General features: G+C 36.2%; 1 long non-coding RNA gene across 1 annotated transcript in view; it reads left to right on the top strand.

Annotated features, from left to right (window-relative positions):
- Positions 1-18,813, top strand: part of LOC129392256 (uncharacterized) — a 116,504-nt gene extending 97,691 nt beyond the window's left edge. The window contains exons 2-3 of the long non-coding RNA XR_008617881.1: positions 14,522-14,742; positions 18,379-18,813. This is a non-coding gene — a long non-coding RNA (uncharacterized lncRNA). The remainder of the gene's footprint in view (positions 1-14,521; positions 14,743-18,378) is intronic.
- Positions 18,814-20,434: the final 1,621 nt, after the last annotated feature.

The raw sequence follows: 20,434 nt of genomic DNA, 5'->3' as shown, positions 1-20,434 counted from the left end.
TGATTAAAACAAAATGAAAATACAACCCACAGAATTGGAGAAAATATTTGCAAACTATGCTACTGACAAGGGATTAGTCTCCAAAATTTACAAACAGCTCATGTGGCTCAATATCAAAAAAAAACCAAACAACCCAATCAAAAAATGGGCAGAAGACCTAAATAGACATTTCTCCAAAGAAGGCATACAGATGGTCAACAGGCACCTGCAAAGATGCTCAACATTGCTAATTATTAGAGAAATGCACATCAAAACTACCATGAGATATCACCTCACACCAGTCAGAATGACCATCATCAAAAAATCTTCAAACAATAAATGCTGGAGAGGGTGTGGAGAAAAGGGAACCCTTCCACACTTGGTGGGAATGTAAATTGGTACAGCCACTATGGAGAACAGGAAGGAAAGTTCCTTAAAAAAGTAAATAAAGAGCTAACATACAATCCAGCAATGCCACTCCTGGGCATATATCCAGAGAAAAAGATGCTTTGAAAGGATATATGCACCCCAATGTTCATTGCAGCACTGTTTACAATAGCCAAGACATGGAAGCAACCTAAATGTCCATTGACAGAGGAATGGATAAAGAAGATGTGGTACATACTCAGCCATAAAAAAGAATGAAATATTGCCATTTGCAGCAACATGGATGGACCTACTAAGTGAAGTAAGTCCAACAGAGAAAGACAAATAATATATCACTAATATGTACAATCTAAAAAAATACAAATGAAATTTTATATAAAAGAGAAACAGACTCACAGACATAGAAAACAAACTTATGGTTACCTAAGGGGAAAGGGTGGGGGAGAGGGGTAAATTAGGGGTATGAAGTTTACAAATACAAACTACTATACATAAAATAGATAATCAACAAGGATTTACTGTATAGCAGAGAGAGCTATATTCAACATCTTATAATAACATACAATGGAAAATAATCTGAAAAATATATATATAACTGAATTACATTGCAGTACATCTGAAAATAACCAAATATCGTATGTAAATCAACTATACTTCAATTTAAAAAAAGAATACTCTCACCAGCAAAGTTGTCCTTCAGAATTGAAGTAGAGATAGAGAGTTTTCCAGACAAGCAAAGCTAAAGGAGTTTATCACCACTAAACTAGCCATACAACAAAGGTTAAAAGGACTTCTTTAAGCTGAAATGAAAGGGTGCTGATCAGTAACAGGAAAACATATGAAAGTATAAATCTCACTGATGAAGATAATCATACAGTAAAATTCAAAATAATCTTATATTGTAAAGGTGGTGAGTTAATCACCTATTGAACTAGTATGAAGGTTAATAATAGTAATAAAAATAACTAACATAAATAATTGTTAACACATAAAAGAAGAAGATGTAAATTGTGACATCAAAAAGATAAAATGTGGAGGACAGGAGTAAAAATGTAGAGCTTTAGAATAACTTAAATTTAAGTTATCATCAACTTAAAATACACTGCTATAAGATGTTTTAAGTAAGCCTCCTCTAAGATCAGGAACAAGACAAGGATGTTCATTCTCACAACTTTTATTCATCCTGGTATTGGAAATTTTAGCTAGAGCAATTAGGCAAGAAAGAGAAATAAAAGGTATCCAAATGAGAAGGGAAGAAGTAAAATTTCACTATTTGCAGATGACATATTATTTATAGAAAATCCTAAAGACTCCACCAGAAAACTGTTTGAACTAATTAATGAATTCAGCAAAGTTGCAGGATACAAAATCAGTATCTGAAAATTGTTACATTTTTCTATGCTAACAACAAATATTAGAATGAGAAATTAAGAAAACCATCCATTTACAATTGAATCAGAAAAATAAAATGCCTAGGAATAAATTTAACCAGGTAGATGAAAGACCTGTACCCTGAAAAATATATGACATTTATGAAAGTAATTGAAAAAGGTACAGACAAATTGAAATATATTTTGTGCTCATGGATTGGAAGAAGTAATGTTGTTAAAATACCTGTATTACTGAAGCAATCTCCAGATTCAATGCAATCCTTATCAAAATTCCAATGGCATTTTTTTTTTTACAGAAAGAACAAAAAAATTCTAAAATTTGTATGAGATCACAAAGGACCACAAATAGCCAAAGCAATCCTGAGAAAGAACGAAGATGGATGCATGATGCTCCCTGATTTCAAACTATATTACAAAGCTATAGTAATCAATATAGTGTTGTACTGGCAAAAAACAGACATATAGATCAATCAAACAAAATAAGGAGCCCAGAAATAAACCCATGTATATATGGTCAAATAGATCATGACAAAGAAGCCAAGAATATACAATGGGAAATAATGGTCTCCTCAATAAATGTTGTAGGGAAAACTGTACAGCCACATGCAAAAGAATGAAATGGACCACTACCTTATGCCATCCTAACTAACAAACAAACTACTAAGTACTAACTACAAAATAATACTACTAACAAACGGATTAAAGAATTGAATGTAAGGCCTGATATCATAAAACTCCTAGAAGAGAAACTGTAAACAAAATGAAAAGACAACCCATGGAATCGGAGAAAATATTTGCAAATGATGTGACTGACAAGGAATTAATTTCCAAAATATACAAACAAGTCAAACAATTTAACATATAAAAAAACAAACAATCCAATCAAAAAATGGGCAGAAGACTCAACAGACATTTCTCCAAAGAAGACATACAGATAGGCAACAGGCACATGAAAAGATGCTCAACATTGATAATATTTAGAGAAATGCAAATCAAAACCACAATGAGGTATCATCTCACACCAATCAGCATGGACATCATCAAAAAGCCTACAAATAATAAATGCTGGAGAGGGTGTGGAGAAAAAGGAACCCCCCTACACTGTTGGTAGGAATGTAAATTGGTGTAGCCACTATGGAGAACAGTATTGAGATTCCTTAAAAAACTAAAACTAGAACTACCATATGATCCTGCAATCCCATTCCTGAGCATATATCCAGAAAAGACAAAAACTTCTAAGTCAAAAAAAATATGCATTCCAATGTTCATAGCAACACTATTTACAACAGCCAAGACATGGAAGCAACCTAAATGTCCATTGACAGATAAATGTATAAAGAAGATGTGGTGTGTGTGTATACACACACACACATATATATTTATATAATGGAATATTATTCAGCCATAAAAAAAGAATGAAATAATGCTATTTGCAGCAACATGGTGGACCTATCATACTAAGTAAAGTCAGAGAAAGACAAATATAATATGATATCACTTATACGTGGAATCTAAAAAACATGATACAAACGAACTTATTTACAAAACAGAAATAGACTCACAAACATAGAAAACCAACTTATGGTTACCAAACGGGAAAGCAGGGGTGGCGAGGGGAGGGATAAATTAGGCATTTGGGATTAACATATACACACTACTACATATAAAATAGATAACCAACAAGGACATACTGTATAGCACAGGGAACTATATTCAATATTTTATAATAACCTATAATGGAAATGAATCTGAAAAAAGGATACATATATTCATATATATATAACTGAATAACTTTAAAAAGAAAACTCCTAGAAGAAAACATAAGTGGTAAGCTCCTTGGCATCATTCTTGCCAAGTGGGACTATATCAAACTAAAAAACTTCTGCACAGTATCAACTAAATGAAAAGGCAATCTATTGAATGGGAGGAAATATTTGCAAATCATATGTCTCACAAGGGGCTAAATTCCAAAATATTAAAAACTCATACAACTCAATAGCAAAAAAACTCCAAACAGTCTGATTTAAAAGTGGGCAGAGGCTCTGGATAGACATTTTTCCAAAGATGACATACAGCTAACCAACTGGTACATGAAAAGATGCTCAACAACACTAATCATCAGAGAAATGTGAATCAAAACCACAATGAACTATTACCTCACACCTGTTAGAATGACATTATCAGAAAGAAATAAGAATTATTGGCAAAGATGTGGTAAAATGGGCATGTTTGTGCACTGTTAGTAGGAATGTAAATTGGTGCAGCCCCTGTGGAAAACAATGTGAAGGTTCTTCAAAAAAATTAAAATATAACTACCCTATAATCCAGCAATTCCACTTCTAGTCATTTATCTGAGGAAAATAATGCTATCTCAAAAAAGATATATGCACTCCCACATTTTAAAATACATCTTTATTGGAGTATAATTGCTTCACAATACTATGTTGTACAACAAAGCAAATCAGCCATATGCATACATATGTCCCCATATCCCCTCCCTCTTACATCTCCCTCCCACCCTCCCTATCCCACCCCACCGAGCTACTCTCCCTGTGTTGTGCGGCTGCTTCCCACTAGCTATCTATTTTACATTTGGTAGTGTATATATGTCTAGGCTACTCTCACTTTGCCCCAGGTTCCCCCTCACCCCCTGCATCCTCAAGTCCATTCTCTACATCTACGTCACGTAGATCCCCATATTTTTTACAGCATTATTTACAACAGCCAAGACATGAAAGCAACATTATTGTCCATTGATGGATGAATAGATTCATTCATATAAATTAATATAAATATATATAGTATATATACACACTATATATATCAAATACATACACACACATATATACAACAGTGTTGTATTCCACCATAAAAAATGAAATCATGAATTTGTGGCCACAGGGGTGGACCTTGAGGGTATTATGCCAAGTGTAATAAGTCAGAGAAAGACAGAAACTGTATGATCTCACTTTTATGTGTAGAATCCAAAACAAATGAAAACAAATCTGAACTTATGAACACAGAGAACAGTTGTTGGTTAACAAAGGTGAGGGGTGGGAGGTGGGTAAAATGGGTGAAACAGCAAAGGTACAAACTTTTCTTATAAAATAAATTATGAGGATGTAATATACAGCATGGTGACTATAGTTAATAATACCCTATTGTATATTTGAAAGTTGCTGAGAGAGTAGGTCATAAAAGTTCTAATCACAAGAAAAAGCACTATGTCTAGTGGTAGAGGTTAACTAGTCTTACTGTGGTGATTAATTTTCAATGTATACAAATATTGAATCAGTATGTTGTACACCTGAAACGAAAAGAATGTATGTCAACTATATCCCAAAAAGTCAATGTTAGCTAATATTTATATTATTCTTTGCAGATATTATTTCTTTTGCTTTTCAGTTACCTTTATGATCTTTTCTTTGTCTTAGTGTTCAATTTCATTATGATTTGTCTAGGTTTGGATTTACTTCTATTTATCTTTTTAAAAGTTTTTCTTCCATATCCTATGAATTCATATCTTTACATCTTTATTTTTATAATTCTCAGCTATAATCTCTTCAAATATTGTCTCTTCCTCATTCTCTATTGTATCTTTCTGACACCCCAATTATATGACACTCCAATTTTAAAGATGTTAGAACTTATCATTATAAATTAAACGTCTTTTAAACTCTAATATTTTCTAAGCCCTTTCTTCTCTGAGCTAATAATTTTGTTTCCAGTTTCATAATTCTTTCTTCAGCTGTGCCCAATCTGCTCTTTATCCCGAGATTATATTTTTAACTTTTTTTTCACTCCTAGGGGTTTGATTTTTTTCAAAGCTTGTCTTCATTTTTGTTGGTGATTTATTTTCTTGAGGAGCATTTGAGTATCTCTTTTACTTCTTTATACATTTAAACACTTCTATTATTTTTTGTTTTCTGGCCAATAATTCTAATATCCGAAGTCTTGGGCGGGTGTTGGCGGAGGTAATCAAGAGAACATGACCTCTAGTTGGCTCTCAAGCTGGACACAGCAGTCAGAGGCTTCTCACCTCTCTCCCTGTGCTTGGAATGTACACTGTCCCCCACTCCCACAATGGGAACCATTTACAAGGATGCAGCCTTGAGAGAGCAACGTGTTATTGAGATTTTCTGGATGGCATGTGTGACTGACCTTCTACATAAACTTTCAAAATTTGGTGGGTCAGTGCAGAGATCTCCTTGTCTTGCAGCTGCTCAAGAGAAGCTTCATATGGAAGCTCCCTGCCCTCCGTGTATGGGGACCAGTTTCACATTTCACCTAGGAAGCTCTTGAAGAGGTTGCAAACTAACTGTGGGGGACAGGAATCTCTGCTGGTTGTTGTTTCTGCTGTTTCTTGTTTATGGAATCTTGAAAGGATTGAGGTATGTCCCTTCAGAAAGACAAATATCATATGATATCACTTATATGTGGAATCTAAAAAATATGATATAAATGAACTTATTTACAAAACAGAAATAGACTCACAGACTTCAAAAACAAAATTCTGGTTACCAAAGGGAAAATGTGGTGGTGGGGAGGGATAAATTAGGAGTTTGGGATTAACATATACACACTACTGTATATAAAATAGATAATCAACAAGGACCTACTGTATAGCACAGGGAACTTTATATTTTGTAATAACCTATTGGGAAAAGAATCTGAAAAAGAATGGATATATGTATATGTATCCACTGAATCATTGAATTACTTTGTGGTACACCTGAAGCTAACACAATATTGTAAATCAACTATACTCCAGTATAAAAAAATTTTTTTAATAATTTAAAATTAGACTAAGAAAGCTACTAGAACATATCACTAATATAAAACAAGAACAAAGAAACATAGCAAAGACTCAAGCACAAATATTAGGTATAAAAACATAATACTTGAAGTAAAAGACCTAATAGGTAGGCTGGATAGCAGAATGGATATGACTGAGGAACAAATCATTAAATTGGAAGATCTGATAGAGGAAATATCCCTGAAGGAGAGAACAAAGACAAGGGATTTTTTCATGTAGAAAGACTAATACTCAGATAATGGGAATTTTAGAAAGAAGGAGAAATAAAATTGAAGAACTCATGAAAAAAAAACTTTCTTGGAATTAGAAGAAAAGATGAAGACCTTAGATTGAAGACATCACAGAATGACAAAGAAGATGATAAGGGCAGAGCCACATGTAGGCAAATGGTAGTAAAATTTAAGAACATCAAAGACAAATTCCAAAAGCTGATAGAGAAAGAGAAGATTACATACAAAGGAATGAGTATTAAATTTCCACCAGATTTCCAACAACACAATGAATGAAGAAAATGTTGTCTTTTCAAAGAATTAAAGGAAAAGGAATTTGAACTTAGAACTGTATACCCAGCCAAACTGTCATTCAAAGGTCAGAACATAATTAAAATATTCTAAGGCCTATAAAGAATCAGCATCTTTGCCATACCAAGACTTTCATTGAAAATGGTTTTTGATGAAGGATTTAAATTAGAAATGATTCAAATCTGGGAGAATACAAGAAAAAAGCATATTATACCTAATGTATTTTATCTGATAAATTTTATTTATAAAATAAATATCCAAGACCAAGAAAAAGAAGAAATTTATCTGTAATAACCCAGAATGAGAAGTCTAGAAAATAATATAATGAGAATTGGGGAATAGGGGAGAAAAAAGGATGTGAGATTAAACTATTATTTTTGCCTTATGCTATCAGTATATATATCAACATTTCTTTTTAGATATAAGGATATAAAAGAAATGAAAATGGGAGACTAAAGAAATATGTCCATTCTTAATTAATGCTTCTCTCCTTAAAGCAAAAAAACACAGTAAGGTTTCCTTCCCTCTCATTCTTCTAAGTTAGTCCTGTAAGCTTGCAAGGACAGTGAAATGAGAATGAAAGTGACATGCGTCACTTCCAGACAAAAACATTTCATTTCTGTGAGAAACTGCAATTTCCTTTTCCCAGCCTCAGTAACTGACAAAGCCTATGTTGAGATGGAGTCTTGGTAAGCCTGGGAATCTGAGTGCCTATGATGAGCAGAGACCTACTCTCAATTCTTGTTAGTAGCAAATAAACTCTGTATGCAGCAAATGAGGTCTTGGAATTGATTGTTATGGCATTGTAACTGAGCCTCTGCTTACTGACAAAGATGTATGGGTATATTTCTAAGACATTTCTCACTTATTTATTGCTATTCCTTAAGGGCTTATCTGAGAAAAGAAATTGTAAAGTCTTGCCAGATCCTCTCCCTAGTTCTGACTTCAGAGACTGCCTGATGGACTGTTGGGTTATGTCTAGCAACACTTCAGATGCCTTTCCAAAGAGTATGTGAGTCCTCTCTGAGCTAAGGAGTGCCAATAAACCTCTACCTTTAATAACTAAAGGGCAAAAATGATTGCTTTTGTGCTTAGAAACATGATATCATGTGCTTTATGATATCCAATTGGTCTTTGAAAGAGATCCTCCGAAGAGCTGTATGGCAGTGCCCTCTAGAGGGAACCCTGAACAAGAAACAGGGAACTGGGCTATTTCCAGACTGAAGAAGTACAAAAGGTGGGACAGGAAGCATTCTTGGGAACTGTTGACCAGATTAATATTGAAAAGAATGACCACCAGAAGATTCTGTTGCTGGTGAGATTACTTGTGCTAAGAGAAGCTGCTGAGAGATACTGTTGGAAACATCAAGCTAGAGCTGTGCTTCTCAAACTTGAATGTGCAGGTGAATCACCTGGAAATCTTGTTAAAATACAGACTGATTCAGTACCTCTAGGCTGGGGTGGGGCAGGATTGAACACTTATAACAATCTCCCAAGTAATGCCAAGGCTACTGGTCCTCATTCTTCACTTTTAGGAGCTAGTGTAATTGTTCTCGCTCATGACTGCACATTCAAGTCGGCTGGAGAGCTGTAAAAATGAAAATGTCATCTCTAGATATTCTGATTTAATTAGTCTGGAAGTGGTCTAGCATCAGGAGCTTTAGAGGCTCCCCAGGGGATTTGAATGTGCAACCAAAGTTAAGAACCAATGAGAGAAACCCTTGGGCTCCTTCCAGTGGGCATAACATCAAGGACATGGTTGACCCCACCCAAGATATTGTTGACCCTATAATTCTTCCTCACAAGAGTCCTCAACCAACTACCATCATCCATAGAGGAGAGGAGAGTTTCCTAGCACTTTAGAAATAATGATAATTACAATTAGAATAACATTTCCTGAGCACTTACTATATGCCAACAAATTTACAAATTACATTAATTCTCCTATTTACTCATTACCAAATATTATAGGGTAGGTACCATTACCTACTTAATAGATGAAAAAATTGGGGTTTAGAGAGACCAAGTAACTTGTCTGAAGCCACCTAGCAATTAAGAATCTAGAAATAGTACCAGGCAAACTAATGCCAGAGGCCATATGTTTAATCACCATACTGCTCAGTGCTTTGCAGTAAGAAAAAAATGCATAATCATTTTCTCTATCAAACTCCATGGAGACGAGCCCATAAACTGTAAGTGGGAACTTAAATGACCTATAGAGAAATTCTAAATACAAACCAGGCCACTGTTTGAAAAAATACGAAATTTCACATATTAAGCACCTATCATGACCCAAAGGTTTATCCTTGTACAGAATATGTGTAATTTAGCCTCCCTCCAGACACTTCCTCCCTGTCTCTCCACCTCTTTCTATATGACTTTTCTAGAATCATCTGTTCCTAGTTACATGGGGAAAAAAGATTTTCTTCTAACATACACCTGTGTGAGAATGGGTTATGGGCCACATTTCCGGGTTTACCTTGTTCCTACTAGTCTCAGGTATCTGCTCATTGTATAGCTTCTCCCTGCCTAGAACTTCTCATTAGGCTGTTTGGGGTATCTGGTGAGCCCTGGGGGACAGTACAGGGAAGGGCACACCACCCTTTATTTAGGCACAGTGTTTACTGCTCCTCCATTAATTTTCAGAGTACCAATGCCCAACACAGGGCTGGACAAGAAACAGACTTTATCAAATAACTACTGAAGAATAACTAGAGAAAACTGCAACGCAGGGGCAAACAACATTTGATGCTAAATATTGGGTTGGCCAAAAAGTTCGTTTGGCCTATTGCAGAATTTAACCAAGAGCCTCCTCTGCTGAGATGCTGCCACCATTCCTGAGAAGACCGAGCTATACTGTTTTATTTGACAATGCTGCTTTCCCTGCTAGTACCCTGGCTTTGAGGCTACAGCTTGGGGAGACAAGACACATCAAACAGTCTCTGTGCTGTCATCATTGAAAGATGATATACTTTAATTTTACTAGGAGGCAGTATGATAAAAATAGAAGGCTTTTTTTCAGAGAGACAAGGGTTGAAGCTTCTTCCTATTATTTAATACCTCTGGGACCTTGGACAACTTACTTACCCTTTCCACTTTCATATACAAAAGGGTGTTAATTATTTTACCTAATCAAGAGGAAAATTTCATCAGAATGGCCAAATAATATGTCCTTTGCATGTTTCCCTCCCCAACAACAATTTATCATACAACCACACACAAAAGTGTCTTCCTGGGAGTTTGGGGATCCAGGTAGGAGATAGTGAAACCCAAGTGCAGTCCAAGAACAGAGAGAGCCATTTTGTTAAGTAGGCTCATACCAAGGTGGCTGACTCACTGACCATGGTCCCAGCTACAGAAACAGAAACAGCTCTCTACCCATGGGAAACTTGGCTATAGCTCTGTTTGCCTTGGTCCTGTCACCAGCACCATACACCAAGGGACCCAAGAGGAGTCATGCCCACTCTTTATCTGGTAATAGACATACAGTCCTTGGTCCCAGATGTGGAAACTGAAGTGACCTGTGAACCAACTCCAGCCCCTCTTGGCTATAGTCTGGGAGACCCGGAGGTAAGCCCACCAAACTTGGTCAGACTGTAGATACTAAAAGGGCCTTGTAACTGAGTAAAGGCCATTTAGATAAGATAACTAACATCTTAAGCACTGGTGAAAAGCTGAAAAGTTTTCTTGTAAAATCAGGAACAAGACAGGGATGCCCACTGTTACCACTTGTATTAAACATAGTATCAGAAGTCCTAGCCAGAGCAATTAGGCAAGAAAAGAAATAAAAAGCATCCAAATCAGAAAGAAAGAAGTAAAATTGTATCTGTTTGCAAGTGACATGATCTTATATATAGGAAACTCTCAAGACTCCACCAAAAAACTTTTAGATTAAATGAAGTCAGTAAAGTTTCAGGATACAAAATCAACATACACAAAATCAGCTGCTTTTCTATACATAACAATAAAATAACTGAGTGAGAAATAAAGAAAAAATCCCATTTACAATAGAATCATAAACAGCAAAGTAACTACTCATACATTCTGGGAAAAAATAGCAATGTAGGAGATCCCAACTTCCCCATCCTCCCACCATGATCAGTGATTAGTCAGCTATCCACAAAGAAAAACAGCTTCCAGAGACCCCTAGATTCCACTTAGGAAGTTTTAGCAATACCATGGAACAAAAAAACAGAGTAATTGCACACGAAGGAAAGAAAGAAAACTTCATTTTGCCTGCATCATCCTATCCCCCAAGTTGACATCATGCAGCACCAAGAAGAAACTTCCCAGCTAGAAAGAATTCCTTTCACCAGGAAAGGAAGAGTGGGGTGAGTGACTAGCTTCTGTAGCCTTTCCTAGCACATCATTAATGTGTAGCTTTGGTTTTACCCCACCCAGATAAACAAAGAGGGCTGGCCAGGAACAAGAAAAGCAGAGGCTATCATTAGCAAACACATAGCAAGAGTGATTATGGTTCACAGAGACCTGCTCTTCAGACAAACTAGCAGCTTCTGCAACTGGCAGTCAAGGGTCAGCTGCATAGATCTTACCAGTTGCCCCATAGGTATTTATGTTTGCTAATGCCAATCTTACCTCAGTGCCTCCCTACCCGCGGCCCCCACCCCCTACTCTCTCTCTCAGCCTTCACACCACCACTAGAGCCCAGGTTCACAATGACAGCTATCCAAGCTCTGTCTGTGCAAGTATAAGATATCAGATACCTGGGTCCCTCCCTGTCCCCCACCAGGGCCTAGGAGCTATGCTGGCAGCTAACTCAGCCTCCTCCAGCTGCATGAGTGCAAGAAACCAGCATAGTGCCCCCTATATTCCTCATCCCCACCAGCATGTCCACACTTGGGGCTAGCCCCATAAGCTGTGCACTGCATGCCACTGGCCTGATGCCCAAAATTGTCCTCCACTGCAGCGTGAGTGCGCATAGGAGAAAGTATGCAGCCATGAATGAACACATCAACAGCCAGGGCCCCCACAGGAGCTTGTGGAATTGCAGATACACAGGCCCAACTATAAACTTATATGCAGATTTTTAACTGCACAGTGGGTCAGTACCTCTAAACCCTGCATTGTACAAGGGTCAACAATATAGGTGCAAAAATTCTTAAATGTTAAAATTCTAAAATATTAACAAACAAAATTTAATAGAACATTAAAATAATCATTCACCATAATCAAGTGGATTTTATTCCTAGGATGCAAGGATGGTGCAACATCCAAAAAATCGATCAGTGTGATATACCACATTGACAAAATGAAAGATAAAAATTATTTGATCATCTCAATAGATGCAGAAAAAGCATCTGACAAAATACAAAATCCTTTCATTATAAAAACCCTCAACAAAATGGGTATAGAAAAAATATACCTCCACAAAATAAAGGCCATGTATGACAAACTCACAGCCTAGATTATATTCAGTGGTAAAATGTTAAAACTTCTCCTCTTAGATCAGGAACAAGACAAGGGTGCCCACTCTCACCACCCCTATTTAACACAGTACTGGAAACCTTAGCCAGATAAGTTGGGAAAGAAAAAGAAATAAAAGGCTTCCAAACAGGAGAGGAAGAAGAAGCAAAATTGTCTTTTTTTTGCAGATGATATGATCTAACATACAGAAAATCCCAAAGTCTGCACAAAACACTGCTAGAACTAACCAACAAATTCAGTAGGGTTTCAGGATACAAAATCAACATATAGAAAAACACCTGAATATATATAACAATAGTATATTCAACAATCAATAAAATGTCTGAAAAAAGAAAGAAATACTCCCAGCCACAATAGCATCAAAAACAATAAAATACTTAGGAATAAATCTAACCAAGGAGGTGAAATTCTTTGAATTGAAAACCACAAGACTTCAATTGAAGAAACTGAGGACACAAACAAATGGAAAGATATCTTGTGTTCATGGACTGGAGGAATTAATGTTGTTAACATGTCCATAGCACCCAAAGCCATCTATAGATTCAATGTACTTCCAGTGGCATTTTTCACAGAAATAGAAAAAAAAATCCTAAAATTTGTATGGGGCCACAAAAGACCCCAAATAGCCAAAGCAATCCAAAGAAAGAAAACAAAGCTGGAGGCATCACACTTTCTGATTTCAAACTATACTACAAAGCTATTATAGTCAAAAGAGTATGGTACTGTTTGGAACAGAGTTGAGAGCCCAGAAATGAACCCCCTCATATACAGTCAACTAATATTTGACAAGGGAGCCAAGGATGTTCAGTGGAGAAATGTCTCTTCAATAAATGATATTGGGAAAACTGGATAACCACATGCAGAAGAATGATATTGGCCCCCTACCTTTCTCCACTCACAAAAATGAACTCAAACTGGAATAAATACTTAAATTTAAGACATGAAACCATGAAAGTCCTAGAAGAAAATGAGAAAATCTCCTTGGCATTGGTCTCAGCAGTGATTTACTGAATGTGACAGCACTATCAACAAAGCAAAAACCAATAAGTGGGACTACGTTAAACTGAAAAGCTTTTACACATAAAACAATCAACAAAATGAAAAGGCAACCTATAGAATGGGAGAACATATTTGTAAATTATATATATGATAAGGTAATATCCAAAATATATAAAGAACTCACAAGTGAATAATAAAAAATAATTCAGTTGTTTAAAAAAATGAGCAGGGGAACTGAATAGATAGTTTTCCAAGGAAGAGGTAAAAAATGGCCAACAAGTGCATGTATAGGTGTTCAACATCACTAATCATTAGGTAAATACAAATCAAAATACAATGAGATATCACCTAACAGCAGTTAGAATGCCTCTCAAGTATTGGTGAGCATGTGCAGAAAAGGGAAGCCTCTTGCACTGTTGGTGGAAATGTAAATTGGTATAGCCACTATGGACAAGAATATGGAGGTCCTCAAAAAATTAAAAATAGAACTACAATATGACCCAGCAATCCCACTTCTGCATATATATCCAAAGAAATTGAAATCAAGATCTTGTAGAGATATCTGCACTTCCATGTTCATTGAAGCATTATTTGCAATAGAAAAGCCATGGAAACATGGGTCCTTCAACAGATGATTACATAAAGAAGATACACACACACATACACACATATACACACACCTTGAGGGCATTATGTTAAGTGAAATTAGTCAGAAAAAGACAAATACTGTATGATATCACTTATATGTAGAATCTAAAAAAGACAAACTCACAGAAAGAGTAGAGTGGTGGTTACATGAGGTTAGCATGTGGTGGAAATGGGGAGATATTCATCGAAGTGTGCAAACCTCCAGTTATAAGACTAATACATTTGGGGATCCAAGGTACAGCATGGTAATTATAACTAATAATACTGTACCATATACTAGAATGTTGCTAAGAGAGTAAATCTTTTTGTTTGTTTGTTTTTTTTGCGGTATGCAGGTCTCTCACTGTTGTGGCCTCTCCCATTGCAGAGCACAGGCTCCGGATGCGCAGGCTCAGTGGCCATGGCTCATGGGCCTAGGCACGCCGTGGCATGTGGGATCCTCCCGGACCAGGGCACGAACCCATGTCCTCTGCATCAGCAAGCAGACTCTCAACCACTGCACTACCAGGGAAGCCTGAGAGTAAATCTTAAATGTTCTCACAACAGAAAAGAAATGGTAATTATATGATGGGATGGAAGTGGTATCTAATAATATGGTGGTGATCATTTTGCAATCTATAAATGTACCAAGTAAACATGTAAACTTACACAATGCTATATGTTAGTTATATGTCAATAAAGCTTGAGGAAAAACACTAAAATACTTAGGAATAAATTTAACCAAGGAGTGAAAGATCTCTACACTGAAAACTATTAGACATTGATGAAAAAAATTAAAGAAGACACAAATAAATGAAAAGATAGCTCAAATTCATGGATCAAAAGAATATTGTTAAGATGCCCATACCACCCAAAGTCATCTATAGAATGCAATTTCTATCAAAATTCCAATGGCACTTTTTGCAGAACTAGAAATAACAATCCTAAAACTCATAAGAAACCACAAAAGACCCTGAATAGCCTAAGTAATCTTGAACAAGAAGAACAAAGCTGGAGGCATCACACTTTCTGATTTCAAACTATACTACAATGATTTAGTAATCAATAAGTATGTTAATGTCATAAAAACAGACACACAGCCCCATGGAATAGAGAGCTCAGAAATAAATCCATGCATATATGGTCAACTAATATTCACAAGGGAGCCAAAAAATACTCAATGGCAAAAGATAAAGTTTTCAATAAATGGTTTTGGGAAAAATGGATATTCACATGCAGATCCCTAACTCACACTACTCACAAAAATAAACTCAAAATGGATTAAAGACTTAAATTTAAGACTTGAAGCCATGAAACACCTAGAGAAAACAGTGTAAAATCTGCTTGACATCAGTCTTGGAGCAATGTTTTGGATATGACACCAAAAAAACAAGAAACAAAACAAAAATTAACCAACTACTGCATTAGTTTGATGTTTGAGGGACTACGTCAAATAAAATGCTTTTTCATAGCAAAAGAAGCTATCAACAAAATGAAAAGGTAACCAACATATTGGGAGAAAGTATTTGTAAACAATATATCAGATAAGGGATTAATAATCAAAAAATAGAAGGAATTCATACAACTCAATAGGAAAAAGAAAATCCAATTAAAAAATATGCAGAGAGAGTCTGGAGACAAGATGGCTAAGAAGAAGGACTTGAGCTCACCTCTCTCATGAAAACACCAAAATCACAACTAACTGCTGAACAACCATCAATAAAAAATACCAGAACCTACCAAAAAAGGTATTCTACATCCAAAGACAAAGAAGAAGCCATGAGACAGTAGGAAGGGACCATTCACAATAAAAGCAAATCCCATACCTGATGGGTGGGTGACCCACAAACTGGAAAATAATTATATCACAGAGGTTCTCCCACAGGAGTGTGAGTTATGAGCCCCACATCAGGCTCACATCAGGTGAAAAGGTGAAAGCATTTCCTCTGACATCAGGAAAAAGACAAGGATGTCCACTCTCAGCACTTTTATTCAACATAGTTTTGAAAGTCCTCGCCACAGCATGCAGAGAAGAAAAAAAAATAAAAGGAATCCAAGCTGGAAAAGAAGTAAAACTGTCACTGTTTGCAGATCTCATGATATTATACATAGAAAATCCTAATGATGCTCCCAGAAAACTACTAGAGCTCACAAATGAATCTGGTAACATTGCAAGATATAAAATTAATACACAGAAATCTCTTGCATTTCTATACACTAAAAACAAAAGATCAGAAAGACAATTTAAAGAAAAAAATCCCATTTACCACTGCATTAAATAGAATAAAATACTTAGGAATAAACCTACCTAAGGAGGCAAAAGAACTGTACTCCAGAAACTGTAACTTGCTGATGAAAGAAATCAAAGACAACATAAACAAATGGAAAGATATACCATGTTCTCAGACTGGAAGAATCAATACTGTTAAAATGCCCACATTCCCCAAGGCAGTCTAGAGATTCAAAGCAATCACTATCAAATTATCAATGGCATTTTTCACACAACTAGAACAAAATTTTTAAAAATTTGTACGGAAACACAAAAGACCCCGAATAGCCAAAGCAATCTTAAGAAAGAAAAATGGAGTGGGAGGAATCAGGCTCCCTGACTTCAGACTATACTACAAAGCTACTTTAATCAAAACAGTATGGTACTTGCACAAAGTCAGAGTTATAGTCCAATAGAACAGAATAGAGAGCCCAGAAATAAACACACACACCTATGGTCAATTAATCTACAACAAAGGAGGCAAGAATATACAATGGAGAAAAGATAGTCTCTTCAACAAGTGGTGCTGGGAAAAACTGGACAGGTACATGTAAAAGAATGAAATTAGAACATTTTCTAACACCATACACAAAATAGATTAAAGACCTAAATGTAAGACTGGATGCTATAAAACTCTTAGAGGAAAATATAGGCAGAACACTCTGACATAAATTGCAGAAATATCTTTTGGATCCACCTCCTGGAGTAATGAAAATAAAAACAAAAATAAACAAATGGGATCTAATGAAACTTAAAAGCTTTTGCACAGCAAAGGAAAACATAAACAAAACAAAAAGACAACCCACAGAATGCGAGACAATATTTGCAAACAATGCAACTGACAAGGGATTAATCTCCAAAATTTAAAACAGCACATGAAGCTCAATATCATAAAAACAAACAACCCAATCGAAAAATGGACAGAGACCTAAATAGATATTTCTCCAAAGAAGACATACAGAGAGCCAAGATCACAGGAAAAAATCCTCAACATCACTAATTATTAGAGAAACACAAATCAAAACTACAATGAGATATTACCTCACACCAGTCAGAATGGCCATCATCAAAAAGTCTACAACCAATAAATGCTGGAGAGGGTGTGGAATAAAGGGAACCCTCCTACACGGTTGATAGGAATGTAAATTGGTACAGCCACTATGGAGAACAGTATGGAGGCTCCTTTAAAAACTAAAAATAAAGCTACCAAATGATCCTTCAGTCCCACTCCTGGGCATATATCTGGAGTAAACCACAATTCAAAAAGAAACGTGTGGGGGGACCTTCAAGATGGTGGAGGAGTAAGACATGGAGATCACCATCCTCCCCACAAATACATCAAAAATACATCTACATGTAGAACAACTCCTACAGAACACCTACTGAATGCTGGAAGAAGACCTCAGACTTCCCAAAAGGGGTGAGCCAGAGCCCCGTAATAAGTCGCTACTTTAACTCCATCCTGTCTGGGTGGGAACAGAGGCCTGAGGGCAACCTACAAGCAGAGATGGGGCCAAAACCAAAGCTGAACCCCAGGAGCTGTGCGAACAAAAAAGAGAAAGGAAAGTTTCTCCGTGGAGCTCAGAAGCATAGGATTAAATCCCCACAATCAACATGAGGTACCCTGCATCTGTGGAATACCTGAATAGAAAATGAATTATCCCAAAATTGAGGTGGTAGACTTTGGGAGAAACTGTAGACATGGGGCTGCTGTCTGTGACTGACTTGTTTCTGATTTTTATGTATATCTTAGTATAGATTTTAGCACTTGTTATCATTGGTGGATTTGTTTATTGGTTTGGTAGCTCTCTCTTTTTAAAAAATTATTATTACTTTTTATATTATATTTTAATTGTTAAAAAAATTTATTTTAATAATTTTAAAAAATTTTTATTTATTTACTATTATATTTTTCTTTCTTTTCTTCCTCACTTTTCATCTGAGCCACGTGGCTGACAGGGTCTTGGTGCTCCTGCCTGGTGTCAGGACTGAGCCTCTGAGGTGGAAGAGCCGAGTTCAGGACACTGCACCACCAGAGACCTCCCAGCCCCACGTAATATCAGTTGGCAAAGAGCTCTCCCAAAAACCTCCATCTCAATGCTAAGCCCAATGCCAAACAACTGGCAAGACAGGAACACAACCCTACCCATTAGCAGAGAGGCTGCCTAAAATCACACTAAGTTCACAGACACCCCAAAACACACCACTGGATGTGGCCCTGCCCACCAGAAAGACAAGATCCAGCTGCGCCCAACAGAACACAGGCACCAGTCCCCTCCGCCAGGAAGCCTACACAACCCACTGAACCAACCTTAGCCACTGGGGGCAGACACCAAAAACAATGGGAACTACGTACCTGCAGCCTGCGAAAAGGAGACCCCAAACACAGTTACTTAAACAAAATGAGAAGACAGAGAATAGGCAGCAGATGAAGGATCAAGGTAAAAACCCAACAGACCAAACAAATGATGAGGAAATAGGCAGTCTATCTGATAAAGAATTCAAAATAATGGTAGTAAAGATATCCAAAATCTTGGAAATAGAATGGAGAAAATACAAGAAATGTTTAAAAAGGACCGAGAAGAACTAAAGAGCAAACAAACAGTGATGAACAACACAATAAATGAAATTTAAAATTCTCTAGAAGGAATCAATAGCAGAATAACTGAGGCAGAAGAACAGATAAGTGACCTGGAAGATAAAATAGTGGAAATAACTACTGCAGAGCAGAATAAAGAAAAAAGAATGAAAAGAATTGAGGACAGTCTCAGAGACATCTGGCACAACATTAAACACACCAACATTCGAATTATAGGGGAACCAGAAGAAGAAGAGAAAAAAAAGGGTCTGAGAAAATATTTGAAGATATTATAGTTGACAACATCCCTAACATGGGAAAAGAAATAGTCAATCAAGTCCAGGAGTGCAGAGAGTCGCATACCAGATAAATCCAAGGAAAAACACACCAAGACACATATTAATCAAACTATCAAAAATTAAATACAAAGAAAAACTATTAAAAGCAGCAAGGGAAAAGCAACAAATAACATACAAGGGAATCGCCATAAGGTTAACAGCTGATCTTTCAGCAGAAACTCTGCAAGGCAGAAGGGAGTGGCAGGACATATTTAAAGTGATGAAAGGGAAAAACCTACAACCAAGATTACTCTACCAAACAAGGAACTCATTCAGATTCTACAGAGAAGCAAAAGTTACACACAAGCAAAAGTTAGAATGCAGCACCACCAAACCAGCTTTACACCAAATGCTAAAGCAACTTCTCTAGGCAGGAAACACAAGAGAAGGAAAAGACCTACAATAACAAACCCAAAACAATTAAGAAAATAGTAATAGGAACACACATATCGATTTTACCTGAAATGTAAAAGGATTATATGCTCCAACGAAAAGACATAGACTGGCTGAATGGATATAAAAAGATGGACTTAATTGATATTTATAGGACATTCCATCCAAAAACAACAGAATACACGTTCTTCTCAAGTGTGCATGGAACATTCTCCAAGCTAGATCATATCTTGGGTCATAAATGAAGCCTTGGTAAATTTAAGAAAATTGAAATCATATCAAGTATCTTTTCTGACCATAATGCTATGAAACTAGATATCCATTACAGGAAAAAAAACTGTAAAAAATATAAACACATGAGGGCTAAACAATAAAGTTAGCAGAAGGAAAGAAATCATAAAGATCAGAACAGAAGTAAATGAAAAAGAAATGAAGGGAACAATAGCAAAGATGAATAAATGTAAAAGCTGGTTCTTTGAAGATAAACAAAATTGATAAACCATTAGTCAGACTCATCCAGAAAAAAAAGAAGACTCATATCAACAGAATTAGAAACGGAAAAGAAGTAACAACTGACACTGCAGAAATACAAAATACAAAGGATCATGAGCAGAAGGAAAGAAATCATAAAGATCAGAACAGAAGTAAATGAAAAAGAAATGAAGGGAACAATAGCAAAGATGAATAAATG

The sequence above is a fragment of the Physeter macrocephalus genome, chromosome 7, assembly GCF_002837175.3.
Source record: "Physeter macrocephalus isolate SW-GA chromosome 7, ASM283717v5, whole genome shotgun sequence".
NCBI lineage: Eukaryota > Metazoa > Chordata > Mammalia > Artiodactyla > Physeteridae > Physeter > Physeter macrocephalus.
This window is presented reverse-complemented; position numbering and strand designations above follow the sequence as displayed.